Consider the following 18,297-nt stretch of genomic DNA (forward strand, 5'->3'; position numbering starts at 1 on the left):
TGACTGTTGCAACATAAATGCATTAATAAACTACAGAACATGAACTGTTCAGCAGTTCTGAAAAGAATGAAAGCCTACTATTGAAATAAATGTAAATAAATAAATAAATAAATAAATGTGTTCGAAAAGTGTGCCAAAACCATAGAGAAGGAAACCCCATCAATATCTCCCCAAAAATAATATTCATTTCATCATTTCATTTATTGCAATCCCAAGTATTGCAAAAAAAAAATTGTAATGCAGTTTTATGATGTAACTTTAAAGTTACTATCCTGAAACAAAAGCATAAACCTCAGCAGTATGCACACAACACTTAATGCAGACATAGTAACTTCTCCAGCCTTACAACAATTATCTACAGAACAAGGCATTAACAGACATGCAACGTGTTTTTTTTTTAAACTTACCGTTAAGTCCCACCAAGCAGTGGAAACGTCACTCCCTTTCAAGTAGCGCTAAGGTCAGTAAATCCAACCGGTGGTCGATGTGCCTTCACCCACACGACCACATACAGTCCAAAAGTAATGAAATTAATTCCAATAGGTATTGTAGCACCGACAATAACATCATAGATTGTTAATCCGCTCCTTAACCAGCAACACATCACATGCTGCAGACACACTGGCCTCAAGCAGTCAAAACAAACAGGTACTGTGCTCTGGGGGAATCCAGCATTGATGAGCTGATGGGGGCTTCACTGGCAGCTGCTTCAGTAAAGCAGGAACATTCCTGTACAGGAACATTCCCGGACATGCAGTAACCTCAGGCCCTGTATTTTTCTCCACATCCTCTGGTCACAGTGCAGCAGCAGGAAGGAAAATATAGCTACAAAACCAGGTGCAGTTGAAAAATTCAGCTTTTACGGTGGCACTGGTGGATGTCAGGCAAGATCACGTGAATGCACAACTGCCTGGAGATCATGACCATTCAAGGAAATCTGAAACGACTATGTAGGACTTTACATATGTGGCGGAGGGGAATATGCCACCGCCTTGTGGGGGGATAATGAAGAGCTGGGCGTTTCCCAAGGCATTCAGTGACTCCTCCACTCGTGGAAGGGGGTAGGCATCTTTGCAGGTCACCTTATTCAACCTTCTGTAGTCACAGCAAAGGCGTATGCTGCCATCCTTCTTTATCACGATCACTGCTGGAGATGCCCATGGACTACAGCTTTCTCTGAGGATGCCCTGCGAGACCAAATCTTGGACATGTTTCTTCACCTCCTGGAACACCTGAGGTGGAATTCGGCGATGTCTTTGCTTAATAGGGGGAGCATCTCCTGTTGGGACACCATGCGTGACAGCCGTCGTATAACCAAGGTCACAGTCATCCTTGGAAAACACATCGCTGTGCTTAGCCAGTAGATCCTGAAGTTGGCGACATTGGGCATCTGTGAGACTCTAGATTAACTTGCGCAGGCACGGGTAGTTGCTCTGTGACGCCTACTTCCGCCTTCACCTGACGTTGCTGAGCAGCTTTAACATGCAAGGTATTCTCTTTCTCCATCAACTCAACCAGTACTTTTGGTACCACCTCCCGTGGTTTGGACAACGTAGCAATCCTACATCGTGGCGGAAGTCGTACTGGCTTTCCACTAGAGTTCAGCACTCTGACTGGAACTTTACCATCAGCTGTCTTAGCTAGTACATTGGCAACCAGAACACTCTTAGGCAAACTGACTTTTGAGGAGGCTTCCACTAGCACTTGGCAGCTCATTTTCGGTGGGATTCTGCAGCGGCCTTCGAAGACACATTCACTGAATGGAGGAAGAGTGACTGCGTTCTTCCCAGAAATTTTCACAAAACCAATTCTGTCTCCAATGCTCAGTGCTTCCGTTTGTGAGGTAATTTTAGCCAAAACTCTCTGAACCTTTGCCTCCTTGAAACCTTTGCCATACCTCCCTGTCTTCTTCATGTCCACAGTGGGCCCACTCAACACATTCATCCCAACAATACCAGGTACTCTTTTTTGTTCTGTGTTGTTGGGGTCACTCTCCTTGGTTACGAACACACACTTTCCATGTAACGTCTTCCCCACACACTCGATGTCTGCTTCTAGACATCCAACAATAGGATAGGATAGGCCATTTGCTGCCGTGAGTCATACCCAATTGGCGGACGACAGCTCAACTTCTCCAAAGTCCATCCATCCATCCATCCATTTTCTTCCGCTTATCCGGGGCCGGGTCGCGGGGGCAGCAGTCTAAGCAAAGATGCCCAGACCTCCCTCTCTCCAGACACTTCCTCCAGCTCCTCTGGGGGAATAAGGGACCACTAACTGACAAATTTCTTCTCCATCACGAGGATCAAAGACTGTGCGGTACAACACCCCCTTTTTCAGTTGGAGTCGTGTGAATTGTCTAGCAAGTTTTTTTAACTCTACGTCCATGTTGCGTAGCTCAGCTGGATGCAGGTTTTTGTTAACTAGAACAGCACGGTAGACAGGGGCTACATGAGGGTCAGTCTTTTGTTGCTGCTCTACGTCATCCCAGCTGTATCCAGGGACCTTTTTGGTCATCTTCATATCCCCAGTGGGCAGGAATAGATCCTTTAGCCCACTCAACACATTCATCCCAACAATACCAGGTACTCCTTTCTGTTCTGTGTTGTTGGGGTCACTCTCCTTGGTTACGAACACACACTTTCCAGGTAACGTCTTCCCCATACACTTAATGTCTGCTTCTAGACATCCGACAATAGGAATGTCTAGGCCGTTTGCTGCCGTGAGTCGTACCCAATTAGCGGACGACAGCTCAACTTCTCCAAAGTATTTCTGAAAATGCGACTCTGTAATAGTAGTCACTTCTGACCCGATGTCCAAGAGACAGCTAGTTGTAATACCTGCTATTTTCACTTCAATGGTCAGACAGTCTCCAAAAGCACTTTCACAAAGGGTCTGGGGAACATTATTTGCAATGCAGTTGGCCATATGACTTTTAACAATGGATGGACCCGGGCTCGCTGGCATGGTACTGTCTCGGACAGCCCTACTTTCCATCTCCATTGTGCGAGGTTGCGATCTACCTGAACTCTCCCTGTTTTGATGACAACGTCGACTGGTGTGTCCTGGCTTACCACAGGTGTAGCAGATGTATCTCCCTTCACTATCTTTTAAGGGTGCACTGTTTGCCTTGCCTTCCCTCACAAGAGACTCCGGTGATTCCCTGCTGTTTACCATTTGGAAGAGTTCTTCTTGTCGTGCAGCAATCTGTCGAATAGCTTCGTGAAGGGACTCCAGGGTAAGAGACTCTGAAGGGCCCTCCATTGCAGAGGTAGCATGAACTACACCGCGTGAGTGAGTACTGGTTCTCAGACTATTCTGATCTTGCACCTCCTCTGACCAAGTAATTGCCTCCTGCATAAGTTGGATGAACGTCAGATCCTTTTCAGCTTTAACTCTCCTCTTCATTTCACGTCGCAGTGAATCATCCTTGAGGCCTAACACAAGCTGCTCCTTCAATACACTGTCAGCATCAGGAACTCTGGAGGGCTCCCGACTCTGTATGATACTCAGTTTTTCCTGCAAGTCATAGGCATAAGAGCGGATTGTTTCACCTGGCGTTTGTTCGCGGTCATAAAACTCTTTCAGTCTACTGCCAATGGGAAGTTTATCCCCATAGGTTTGGTTTAAAGCGTCAAATATCTCATCCACTGACGTCTCTTTTCCATTGAGCACATACTTAATTGTCATTTTGGCTTCACCTCTTAAGTACTGCTTAACAAACTCAATTCTGTCCTCTTCTGGAATTTTCATCACCTTGAGGGCGGACTTCATTGAACCTATCCATTCTTCTACACTCAAGTCATCAGGCTTGGAACGACATCCGCTGAACTCTGGAAGCTTTCGCTCTCTGGGGATATATACAATAGGTGGTGTTCTTTGAACTGTGGCCTGCTGCTCAATAACAGTTTTAGCAAGGGAAAGCGCCTCCCTTTGTTCACTTCTGGCTTGTTCTAACATCCCTGCTTGTTCCCCAAAGCGCCTTTGCATCTCTGCAAACTGTTTCTTTAATTCCTCCAATTCAGCCATGGTGTTGGTACTAAGAACCTGCACTTAATCAGGAATCAGGGCTTGGACCTTATCTTGTTCGTGACGCCATTATGTGGCGGAGGTGAATATGCCACCGCCTTGTGGGGGAAATAATGAACCCTAAACTAAGGAAGACTGAGTGAGCAACAGGATCTTGGTCCCCCCACCCAGTGCTTTAGGTCTCTGTATAAAAAATATTTTCAAACCTCAAACTCAGTTCAGATTGGCATTAAAACTACCAATAATAGACAAAGAAAATATTAATAACCAGTGTCTGTTTCGGTTAAGCATCTAAACCAAAAATGTCCTCGCACCAAAAACTTAAATAACCAGTTCAGTCCAAAGTTCAAAGTTCAAAAGTTAAACTTCACTCCAAAAAAAATCCAGGAAATCCAAAAGTCAAAAATGACATTCAATCCAATTTTGTACGGTGATACTCCTAAACTTGAAATATGACTCACTTGGGAACAATATCCACAGCTCCACTCAAAAGAGTATTTAGCACAGTCCAACCTGTATTCTAGTTGAGAAGAAAACTCACTTGCTTACCACATTCCGCGTAAAAGAATGGAAACAGTGTACATCACCACACTTGGGAGGTGGATGGAGTGCTGGAGGATGTCCGGGTATGCAGGGTTATGTCACCTCTCTCTATGACCCTCCAACGATTGCCCCGTGATCCTGCAAACCATAGCTTGGTCCGACGAGGCCACAATCCAGTCCCACTGTGATCGGCGTAGAAGCGCTAGCTATACTCAATCCCGTCCAACGAACCAGCCAATCTCCAAAAAAAGAACATATGAATTTTGGCATGCACCCGGTTTGGAATTCGTGTGAACTAACAAAAACAATGTTCTTGATGCAAAGCACGAAAAAACACCGAGAATTAACTCCCGAAACTTAATAAGCTATCACAGGCCTGCAGCCTAGCTTTACACACACGGCACCACCGGAAGACAGCGCAATATTCATGAACCATTTCAAAATAAAAGTCTAATAAAGGTCTTCGCGCAACAGAATTTGTAGGACCCCCTACACATAGTTGGAAACAAAAAGTATTGTAAGTGAGAGTTTGCGAGACTTGTATAAACCGAGTTGCTTCTGTGTAGAAATATAAAACATACATACACCTTATTTTTTGAGCTTTTGGCCACGTTCAAGATGATAATGTTGATATGTTATATTTTCTACTTAAAATATAGATATCATTTATTGTTTATGTTGTCTTTTGTACATCTTACCCTGCAATGTTACAACACATTGGTTTGATTGGTTGAAATGCTTGATTTTATTTGATTGAATTTATTGTATGACATTCCTGATAAGAACATAAATATTTATAATATAATTGTGATATTAAAAAGACTAATCCTGAACAAAAAAATGGTGCTGCTGATGTCTTAGCACGGAGAACAAATGATGATAGACTGGAGTGCTGGAGGAGCTGGAGTAAGTGTGCAACACCTTGAATGGTGCGTCTCGCTGGCTTAGATAAATCATGCACTTGGGGGTCTGTGGGCTTCAGCAAAGCAAATCAGCCAGATGCAAAAGTGTGTGTATATAAGTGCGTGTGTGTGTGTGTGTCCATGAAAGAGCAGACCTTTCCCACACGGCAATAGGCTTCACTGGAGCAGACAATTGCAATGTAGCCATGTGAGAACAGGGCAAGATGGAGTCACTTTTGCTGACGGCTCATAGAAAACCCAACAATTTTGATATGGGAAGACATTATGCCATAGGCTGGGCAAACATTAACAAAGTCTCCACAAAGCTTCCCAACTGTGTGCTGTGCAGATGCTAGGCCTGCTAAACTTTGATTAAGCCAAAGGATTTAATGTGGCGTTTGTGTATTGAATGTGTGTGTATGTGTTGGTGGGAATGTGTATATACACTAATGAATGTGAATGATAGATTAGTTTGCTGCTAAATGGATATGGCCATCTTACCAGCAACATGTCGGCTTCACAAATCACAGCATTTGTCACCAACAGACTTAACATCTCTCAGTGCACATGGAGCTGTATAGGAACACTCATTAGTGTCTCATTAAATGGCTTGATGTTATAATGCCAATGATTTTGGTTTTTCTCTGTAGGGGTTAAACACTTTTTATCTTGTCTAAAATCAACTGTTTGGCTTTAGAGTGAAATGCAAAAATAGCATTTAATTCAGTCACACTTTATATAGGTCCAATGTCTTTGAGTTTTTATTTTATATTATACAGCTCTACTGTAAAACAGATTTGCAATGTTATTTTAGTCCCTGAGGGTTTCTGCCATTTTCAGACATATAGATCCAATGTGGAGGCACTGAGCCATGCTGTCAGCGCTGAAGGGCTGCTTCCTCTCGCATGGCAGGGCTTATTGGTGGCATTAGGTCTAATAGCTATCAGTGCAACCTTTGTGCCTTCACTTACAGCAATAGCAATGTGGCCTAACAGTAAAATAAAAAGTCATTGTACAAAGAAAGCATGGAGAAGTATGGTGAAAATGATTGGATGCTGGACTGAGATCGTTATGGTCTGAGTCTTATCAGAGTCAAGCTCGTACTTTGAAAATGTCCAAAGGGCTGTTTGAAAACCCATCAGCGCCAAAGAAAACCAAGAGGTAAAAACCTTTATTAAACATATTGAATACCAAGACTTATGAGCTAACTTGTTGGAAAAACAACCTTTGCTCATCTAGTTCATACCTAGTGTCTCCTGCACATTCACATCATCATCATTATTATCATCAAAAAACATATTTCCACACTGCTTCATGAAAATAACTAATTTGTTTCTAATGCTCCTGCCTTAGTGGATCTTTGCTCCAACAGGATGGGTTTCATGCTTGTACTTGCAAATAAACATTTTTAAATATAGCCTTCAGTCCACTCAACTATCTAATGTCAACTGTCATGTGGGTGACGTACAGTATATATTTTATAAACTTGACTGGGGATCAAGTGGATACATCAAGCGTGCCATAATGGTTTCAAGGGTCTAATAACACAACTCACCCTGCCATTTCAGGCACAAATGTGACATAAATGACCCAGTGATTTGTAGTTATAGTACTGTGACAGAGAAAATGTGGTGGTGCACATGTTGCCTTCAGGACTGTGTCAATCAAAGAAAGATTTCTTTTTATCAAAAAAGAAGATTCAGAATGTGTCATTGCATGTTTCACTAACCACCTCTGATTAGCAATTGATCCAATATTCCTGTTTAGTACATGACAAATTGTTTCTCCCATTGAACTTGAGCAGGACTTAAATTTTAAAAAACCCTCTGTACCTGGCTGTTGTTCCGTGCTTCTTGTAATTTGAGCTTCTTACCGTCTGACACACCTGGCAACACGCAGTGTCTGTTGTTTAAATAAACATAAATATATGCCCCCCACCCCCTAACACCACACCCACCCGCTCAGCCCTTTATGTGTCTCTCTCCCTTGTTTTACCTCTCCCCCCATTCAGCAGATAAAGCCAACCCTGGGACTGGCTCCTGCCACAAAGCGTTCTGTAATAGTCTAATTGTGGCTAATGGTTTGTGCAGCTAATTAAAGTGTATGAATTACAATAATCAGTCAGCTGCATGGAGGCCATGCAGCCTCACACTATTCCTCCAAGCGTGGAAGGCCAAGACTAGCAAGGAAGCGGGGGCTGGAAACAAAGAAAAAAGGTGAGATGAAAGTGATGAGGAGGAGGATAAAGAAATGCTCTACACTGCATCTGAAGGCCATATAGCTGAGTTAGCATGAGTGGATGTACAAAATAATGAACAAAAATGCCATATGGGAGGGATGTGGTGGTCAGTAAAGAAAAACTGTATAGCAACATGTAAATATATCTATGTATTTTTATGTGTACTCTTTTATTACACTCTCTTAGGGGGGTCTGTTGTTTATTTTGTTTTTCTAGCAGGTACATTTCATATGTTAGGTTTAGGGTTGTTTTTTTTATTGCTGTACTGACTGAAGGTCACTATAAAATTTCGATGTACATGTTACAATGACACTAAAGGATTATCTTATCTCTTATGATTAATGAAAGTATTATTATTTTTTTTTTTTTACATTTTAAGGAAGCTTATTTGCTTTCTTGCTGTGACTTACGAGAGGACGGCTATCAGTTTCATCCAGTATCTGTCCAGTTAATATGAAGCTACTTCCAGGAGATCATTAGCTTTGTATAATGTAAGGGCTGGAAATGGGGAAACCAAGCCTCCAGGAACAGCAGTGGCCTGTGAAGGAAATTTGTAGTGGTGGCCAAACCACGTTACTACAGCTTACGTGTTCATCAAGTAACACACACTGGCCCACAAAGCATTTTTCACTTAGAAAATCATTTGAAAAGAAATGGCTGTAAAAGAGAAAGTAAATTTTTCCAAGCCTCACAAACCCTGCGAAATGGCTCTTTTTATTGTCAGAATTTGATCCACTGGGTCCACTATGATATACATAGTCTAGTTGAGTTGTAGGGTGTTTTTATTTCATCCCATTCAGTGTGTGTGGGGAGCGTACCGAAAGTCAGTCAGCTCAACCAACATGAGCCTTGACTCGGTGCAAGTGTACATGCAAGGGCCCAAAAACGTGGAATGCAAAGCCATCCACGTCATTTTTATGGTTTACTATTTACCTCTGTGTTCTTTGTGTTGAGCTAAGCTAACTAGCTGCTAGGTTTAGCTTCATATTTAACAGACAGATGTCGTCTGATTGATCATTTAAGGTGTATTTCACAAGAAAGTGTTCTTGATAAATGACTGGTAAAAATCTTTAATAAAGGATTAGAAATTGGCATTTGTGGGTAGAGAAAACAGAGGTTCAATAATGGAAGCGCATCTTTAAACAGTTTTCATCCACATTCTGTAGGTGCCAAAAATATTTGCCGCAAAGAGCAACACAGTGACTGCTGAGAAGTTTGAACAATCGCAAAAAGATCTTTCTTTATAGTATGTGTGTAACATACTTGACCAAATAAAGGTAATTATTATCCTTATAAAGTGTCTATAACTGATTTTTGCATTACATGTTACAGTGTGTCAAATGACAATGTGGCTACATGAAAGCAGTACAGGGAGCCCATTAAGAAGTTTGACTAGAATTTACAGGTGCCCTTGGATTTACACAAATTTATAGTGAGTTTCAGCTCATTGTTTAGTTGTCCTGCATGTAACCACTCTCATAGTGTAATTTTTAGACAGACAGCTGGTGAGCATAAGCAGCAGCTCAGCAGATTTCTCCCTTGGGAGTTGATTAAGACTAAAACAGTCAAAGGAGATTAGATATTAGACTTACATTCACTGGGTAGCCCGAAACACAACTCCACATGAACAATAACTTCACTCTGTAAGTGCTGTATGTGTAAGCAACAGTTTGCTAAGAAGTTTGCCTTATTAATTTAAAAGATGATATGTCAGTGTTCTGCTCACAACTTGTTCCCACTGTCCCAAGTGGCCAAAAAAACAGCAACATCAATTATTGCATGTTTAACTCAAATGGAGCAACTTACCTAACATCATCTAAATTTCCCCAGTACAGTAAACCTGTCTACCAAGCAGAGTAATAAATGTTACGTATTGTTTCCAAATGATATGGCTGTGTCTTAAAGGAGTTGGACGTAAACTGCTTGTGTAAAGCTACAAGCTGCAGCCCCTCCCTTGGTTTAAGTGCACATAATGGCAGTGGTAAACTTTTACAGGTGAGCTTAGAGCTCATTACATTGTACAGAAGGCCCCCTCTTGTCAGTCACATGTTAAACAAATGAGCACAGTAGTCAATAAGAATATCCTTGTAAAATATACAGCTTGTACAAATGTATTTTGTACACACCTATTTACTCTGTGTCCTAGACACATAAAGTATTGTTAACGGGATGACCTGCTTATTCCATTTGCCTCTGAGAGATGAACTGTTACACAGAGAAAATTACTATCATGTTTGCCCGTGAACACAGGAGTGAAATAGCCCAAACACTGCTGCCTTTTTCCCTGAGGAGCCAGCATCTGTAAAGCAATATGGGAAAGCAAACAGTGTGGGCAGCACATAGATAAACTCCCACATTAAGGCCTTGACAACTGCTGGCATTCTATAGATGCAGAACAAAGACACGGAAAGTGAAAAAAATCTGAGCGATTGATGACCAAGCCACAAAAATGGAACAACAGGAAGGAATAAAAGAAACAAAGCAAGAGAGGTGGTGACGGGGCAGGGGATGGATGAGTGCTGTAAATCTTGATGGAAAAAAAAGCCAAACTGTGATGACGGTTTTTGTACCGAGACTTTTAAAGAAAGAGTGATAGAGGCTCACACCCCATTGTTTTGTCTTGTCAAATCAAATGGGCATTTTAGCAAGTTGTCCAAACAATGACTGCTGAAGAAGGAATGGAATCAATTATTCATGATGCTGAGAGCCACTTATTACATGACAGACACACACACAAACACACCATTTCCTAGATGGTGAAATGACTTAGTAACCAGGCGATTTATTCCCTTTTAATAGGGTCTCAATTGCAGCAGCCACACTTAGACAAATGAGCAAACAAGTCAGAGAGTGACAGTGATATCCATTATGTGTTTAATTATCTTCAAAGTTCCAGTGAAGGACATTTCTTTGGCTAATGGGGAGACAGTTCTAAGTGTCACAGCAAAGTGCTCCTCAAATGCTCCAACAAAACTGAGTAGCAGCTCTTTTTTTGCAGGGTCTTATTGGAGTTTTGACAGGCGTCATTAGAGTTGGCAAATTTGAACAATCAGTGCCCTCGTCAAAAATAGCCGACATTTGTTGATATTTGTTTCTTTCTCTTTTTTATTTCTGAGTCAGATTCCATTGGGGATAATTTGACTGACTCCTATTAGCTGGCACTAAAACGAGGCCTGCTGATTGGTATATTCAGGGTGAGATGATTGAAACAAAGATTGGGGCCTGGACCAAATGTCATTTCTGAGTGGGCCTGATTGCATTGTGGCAAAGCAGGAATCTGTGATTTTTCCTAATGCAATAATCATACCAAGATTACCTGGAAACCTGACAAAGATTCCCTGAATGCCAATGCGGTTATGTGTATATATGTGTGTGTGTGTGTGTGTGTGTGTGTGTGTGCAGGAAAGAGACAATTTACCAGTGAGTGATTGTGCAATACTGAATGTCTGCTTGCTTCTTTATACATGCTCTCCAAAGACACAGTTTTAACTGAGGTTAATAAAACTAGCATCAACTTTACAATTTTAACTATTTAATTTAAACTGAAGAGAAATCTGCAGCTTTATTGGTTGGAAAAAGTGGCGGCAGTAGTGGCAACCTGACAGCGAAGGCATCCCAAACATTTAAGCTGATATTTTGGAATTAGGGACAACACACCATCTGATGTGATGCTATCATTCATTAGCTGAACAAAGTGATAAATTACACCTATTCCCCTCCCCCACACTCATCTCTCAACTATGCAGCTCCATAGCCCATCTGGGGGTTGGCAATAAGTCACTGCGAAGACCCAGGGTGACTGAGACATGGTTAAATGTTCTTATTTATTTGCAGTCAGACATTAAGCCGGGAGTGAAAGGAATGAATGGGAGCATCTGTCGATGTGTGGTGCCATGGTGATGTCTGGCCACCAGCCCCTAAACACTTTCTTTCTGCTCTGCCTTCATTTTTGGTGTGTGGGTGCATGTATGAAGTAGCACTCAAAAGTTCGGAGACACCATTTCATTCAATAGTGTTTCTTTGGTTTTATTATTTTCTACATTGTTCTGAATAAATGTCACCAGCAAAGCACTCCCACACCATCACGCCTCCTCCTCCTCTGTGCTTCACAGTGGAAACCACACATGCAGATACCATCCGTTCATCTTCTCTGCATCTCACAAAGACACAGCAGTTGGAGTAGCATGGTTTTCTTTGAAGCAATTCACCCACAAAAGCCCGATTCAGGCAGCCTCCTCTGAACAGTTGATGTTGAGATGTCTCTTCTACTTGAACTCTGGGAAGCACTGACATGGGCTCTAACCTGGAGTGCTGTGAATTGGTGATTTCTGAGGCTGGTAACTCTAATGAACTTATTCTCTGCAGCAAAAATAACTCTTGGCCTTCCTTTCCTGTGGCGGTCCCCATGAGATCCAGTTTTATTTGATGGATTTTGCTACTGCACTTTGAAGAAACTTTCAAAGTTTTTCTTTTCGGATTGACTGACCTTCATGTCTCAAAGTAATGATGGCCTCTCATTTCTCTTTACTATATGTAGTTGAGAGGTTTGTGTCCTCATATAGATTAGTACACCAAATGCATCCATGATGTTGCTTCTAAAATGGGACATATGAATCAGTGTTAACGACCTGGCAAATTTCTTGCCCCTTTTAAGCTTTTTTTTTTTTTTTCCAAAAAGCAACTAACTATGAACCCAGCAACTTTTTGGGATGACTTCAACTCTTTTTCTACTTTAGCTCTTTGTTCTTGAGGACAGCTGCTAAATATTTCTCAGTGAACTATCTCACATGTGATTATCCTGGACTGACTATTCAGTGTGTGAGGGAGGGCAGCAGCACACCCAGCTGACCAATCAGCAGCTATTAAGTAACATGAATTAGCTGTAATTGTGCCTCAGTGGCCAATCATAGATCCCCATTGTTTGTTTTGGTAGCTACTTCTTTGTTAAAATTGGATTAAAGTTACATTTAACTTAAATTTAGGATTGATTTTTATTTCAAAATACACAGATTATTAGCATGAATTCATTCCAGTGTTTGGACCCTCTCTGTTCCTGATACTCCAGTTTGTACAACAGCCTTTGCACAAACTTAGAGGTAGATTTAGATGTATACTGATGTGATGATAGCAGAGGTGGGAAGTATATACTATAAGCAGATTTTCCAGGTGTCTGTACTTTACTTGAGTATTTATGTTTCTGACAGCTTTTTACCTTTACTCCCTACATTTTAACACAAACATCTGTACTTTCTGCTCCTTTTGTTTTCAAATCAGGCTCGTTACATTTAGTTTTAATACATTTGAAGGGACATATGGATCATCTTCATTTAGCACTTACTGCAAAATGTGTACACTGCTGCACTGGGTGAATGGGCTTTGTTTACAGCCCACTAGCTCCTCACACTTTCACAGAGATCTCACACATGCGCAGTTGAGTCTGGCTTTACTTCAGACGCTGTGAAAAGTTATGGTCACTTGAAGCTTTTGGGACAACGTATACACTGGTCTAGTGTTTTGTAATAAAGAAATACGTCACTCAGTGCAGAGGTGTGTTTCACTGATGTATTTTTAATCATTTTTCAACAACAGTGGAGGTCTATGGCACAGCCGAATGAGCTAATCCAGGTTGGAGACTGTCAGACAGTAACTGTGAGTAGAAGCAGTTCCTTGTTGGTTTCTGTATAGATATTGTTAAAAATAATATATCCTTTAAGACTTACTTGGACCTGAATTAGACTTGTTCTTGTTAGTATGGTAATTATATTTTTTTATTTTATTTGAAATTAGAATATGATGTGAGGCTCAGTTAGTTTTGCACAGAAGCACCTGGTAGAAATGTCCTTCTAAGGGCTACTTTTTACTTTTATACTTTGAGTACATTTCAGAGCCTGCACTTTTTACTTGCTTACTTTTTAACTTAGTACTTCTACTTTTACCAGAGTATTTTTACACAGGTATTTGTTCTTTTACTTGAGTAAGAATGTGTGACAGGGTCAAAAAATGTTGGTAAATTAACTTAGCTAAGACAAACTGTGACTGAGTTCTTTCTAAATATACATTAACTAGCTGGTCACTGTGGCTTGGGTTTTTTGTAGCTCTTGTAAAATTAGTTTTTTCAAGAAGTCCACATTTCTTTAAGGCCTTAAATTGTTCCATGGACTGACAAATTGCCTAATAATATGAAACAAAGTTTTTATTGTCTTTTTCAAGGGTCTGTCTGATTTATGTGTGTCTAGTGCATCCATGGTCTCCAGCACTGCTTGTAATTTTGACTGCATAATCTGGCAGGCTATGTAAATGACAAATCATAACTCACTAGTGTAATGTACACAAAAATTGTGCTGGGTGTTGGTTGTGCAAGATCTAATCATCATGGATCAGGTATGCATAATTGCTCAGTGACAATGTGAACCACTCAAATTACCTGCTTTCAGAAAGCTATATAGAGTTAATCTGCAGAAGACCTGCATACATGAAAGCTGCTGTGGGGAAATTACAGCAAGAATCAGATAGTAATCTTCACTACCTTAATCAAAATAAAACCGTGTTATTAAATGTATCTACTGCCAGAAGAAAGTATAACAAGTCAAATATGTAAAAGGAGTTTGCTGGTGTTGAAAAGCTCTGTGTGGGTGCAGCTCTACCAGTTCAAGTGTCAAAACTATCAAAGGGTGAGCCATGGGAGGAGCTCAGCTGATCTGCTCTGGTGCCAAAAACAATCAAGTTTGAGACTACATTTGCAGTATTTTGCTGAATTGCCAGTGACACTTCTCTACTTCTGCTGCACTCATCCCACCATGACATGTGAGGAGCCACCAAAAACATCAAAACCCAGCAGACAATGAAAACCCTCCACTTTGAATTTCAGGAAAATAATATGCCATCTTCCACATATAGTATCTGCACAAAAACAGAACCCAAGAGTATCACCACTGTCAAGACACACATCTAGAACCTGCTGTCACTTCCAAATGATATGACAGGATTTTAAAATAACAACGAAATCACTGCATGTATAGTATGTAAACAGTCATTAGGTGTCATATTGCCAAAAGTCACATTCTAAAAAATGTGAGCAATATCTTAACACCGTATGTGATTAATTTGTACATAGTGTTTTGGAAACACTGTATCTCCTGTTCATGCCTCTACTGTATGTAAACTGTCTTTCCAAAGTTACATTGTATTTATCTATAACATTTCTTTTTCTGTTTTATTTTTATTGGTCAAAATCAGGCAGTTTGGAGCAGAACAGGGACATGAGGGACATTTGAGAGGTGGGAAGGGACCGATCAAGTGGCTGCAGTTGATGCGAAGCATCAATCTTTCATATGCTTTGAGGCCGCTTCAAATCAATTTCACCCCAGCCGCTTCCAGACTAATCATGTGGCAGAGGGCAGGCAATGTGCCAAGTCCGCCTGGATAGAGGGATACAGACAGACTTACAGACATGGAGGCAAACAGACACCCAGTCACCCAGACAGATAAGCAGATAGACAGACAAACATCCCAAACCTGCACTGGGTCAGATATGGAAGAGGTTGATCTGAAATGACAGGCAGTCAACCATTCCTGCCTCAACAATATTTGCACTCTGTTTTGATATACAAATTTATTCCACTATGTATGCAGGTGTGTTCTGAATATTGGAAAACCTATTTTCCAATACCACTGAAAAACACTTCTAAATAAATCAGGTGAATATTTTTATATAGTTGGCACAATACACTGATCTATAGTACTGTCATTAAAAACATATAAATAAAATCTTACACACTTATCTTGATTATTAAATAAAACACTTATCAGGCTTGTTATGAATGAAAAGCATTTACACACACGCAGGTGGAATGATTTGGTTTGTGTAATCCTGATAGCTCTTAGCTCATAAGCAGTGTATACGTATGCAGGGGGAGCCCACAGGATTTGACACTGCCCATGCTGTGCTGTTGAGTTACTGGTGCATATGTACACTGAGCACGCTGACTTTGTTTATTTTATTGACTTATTTGTTCTGTCTATCGACTGTGTTGCCTGTAGCCAAGGCTTGCTTTTCTCCCTTTAAATCACCACCTTCTAATTATCTGTCACATTTTCTGCTATTCCATGCCAAAGACACACAATGGCCAATAATGACCCAGTAGACAGCATCTATGATGCTCTGCCATTGATTCCTTGCACTTTCTCTCTCTCTCTCTCTCTCTCTCTCTCTCTCTCTCTTATTTTCTCACTATTTCCTCTCCTGCTCAACCCCCCCCCACATCAACCTGTACCACACCAGGTGCCTGAAGCAGAAATGCATCATCCTGATGTATTGTTTTATGGAAATGTTTCTTGTCTGTCTTTTTTCTCAATTTAAAAACTGAAATTTTAAAACCATTTTAAAAGTGGGCGGTAATTGTGCAAACGCACTCAAATGCATGTTAGCGCTGTGTGTGGCAGTCTAAGTTTGAGTCAGAATTTGCCACATTAAAGTCTGGAAAAGTGCCTCAAGTAAAAACTGTTTAACTGCTGTCACTGGCTGACTGAACAGACAGCAGGGAGTCAAAGTGGGTGACGGGCCAATGTTTGGCCAGAATGGACTCCTGTATGACAGTAATGTAGTTGGAGTTTTAGTTGCCTGAGGGCTGGAGAGAAACTCGTTCGCCTCCCGCAGCTTCAGCTGGCATCTGTCCCCTGGAACGCCTCACCCGCAGTCGACACCCTTCAACCCCCACACCCCACCCCCGTGCTTGCTCACTCCAGCCCCGAAAAACTTCACCCTGCAGAGAGTGCAGGAGCGCAGGTCATTACAGAAAACTGTCATGGCTAACTGTCACATGGCCCAGGATTCTAGCGTCACTGTCCCCATGTCCTGACGAGCTAGGCTTGTTCCCGGTCCAAACATAGCATCCATCTTCTCACCAATCCCTCTGACACAGTGAGCAGCAGGCTGTGAGAAATCAGCTTATTTACTTAGTGAATGGAAACAGTGAAAGGCCAGGAGGAGGAAAGACCTTAGGATCTTTTGTGGCAAAGGTTTTCAGGTTTAAAACACAAATGTGTTTTAAACTAAAACTAAATAAAGAAAAACATATTACATAAAATGTACTTTCTCAGTTATTTCTGCTGTTATGTAGCCATGCAGATCCTTTGGCTTGTATTTTCCCAGGTTCTGAGTTATCTACCTTCAGCATTTCTGCTTCCAGCCCAATACAATTGAGGTTAATGCAGTTTTTACTGCTGATAATCATGACATTTAAAAAAGAAATTAAACAAAATTCCACAGTGGCCTGTCTTTCTACGATTAATGCCCTTGTTTCTCTGGTTCCAAAGTCCCACACACTCAACAATTTTCATAGGGATTGGAACTGACCTTGACCTTGACCTTGACTGTTTCTTCAGTTGAAAGTAATTTTGTACTGGGGGCCAAAATATCGAAACCCAGTCACAAAAACATAGTTTTACATAGCATAAGAGCTTTTATATATTATATATGTTGTATTCATTTTATATAACTTGGATGAACTAACCCTTTAATAATTTATTTCTTATATACTTTTTTTTACCCTAATGTTCTGTTTGGCATCTTGGAGAGTCCAGGTCTCTTCCTTATTGTCATAAAAACACAGAGAACCCAGAGACCCTAGCTAATCCATGCTCAGTGGTTTCTAGTGTAAAACATAAAATATCTCCTTGTGTGGTGAGTTGCCCAAATTTTGTTTTGTGTTTTTATCTTTTAGAATTTGGTTTTGACATTTTCTTTGCATTCAAATGCACAAACCCTCGTCCCATGTGATCTATGTGGGCAAATTTGCGTCATCGTCGGTTGCTGATCAGAAAAGGGGCAGAAAAAAAAACACTGCAGAGAAGTAATGCCTGACAGTCTGAAACAGGAAAAGAGAAGTGTTGTTTTATTACTGGAGGGGTAATAACAGCGCAGATAGCATCTATCAGCAGGGTGCTGAGGAGAGGCAGAAGAAAAACTGTGGCGCTTCTGAGCACAGATGATGCTTGACACAGAGGAAAAGAGGCTAGGACTGCTGACAGCGTTAGTGACATGCCCCCCCTCACATCAGCAGCAGATGCACCAAAGGCAGACCAGAAAATATCAAACTATAACTGTTAGAGTGTGTGTGTGTGTGCCTGTACTGTACAGTATGCATGTGTTTGTAAGGCTGGATATAAAGCCCGCAGCTCTGAAACACTGCTCTTCACAAGTAAAATGCTTCTGACAATAATGGAGTGTTTTCTGAATTTCACAGAGACTATGTGACTGTTTTTTTTTTTTTTTTTTTGTAAGTTATATACAGAATGTGCACTGTTCCATGTGTCTGCATGTGTGTGCGTCTGTGCATCAAGTCAGCTCCCTGGGGCCCTCTCTCTGGTTGAGTCGGTCCAGTTGCTGTAATCACTCTGCTCACTACCCTCCACTCTAAACCTGATTTGGCCAGATTGCTTTGTTTTCTTTTTCCCAGCCCCCAATCTTCCCCGTCTCGCCCTCCAACCCATCTTACCACCCTCCTTTTTCTTTGTTCTCTTTCTCTCATCCCTCCTTTCAACGCTCCTTGCTTTACATCCCTCCAGCTCCCCCCCCCCCCCCCC

This window comes from Monopterus albus, unplaced genomic scaffold (genome assembly GCF_001952655.1).
Source record: "Monopterus albus unplaced genomic scaffold, M_albus_1.0 scaffold18.1, whole genome shotgun sequence".
Classification (NCBI taxonomy): domain Eukaryota; kingdom Metazoa; phylum Chordata; class Actinopteri; order Synbranchiformes; family Synbranchidae; genus Monopterus; species Monopterus albus.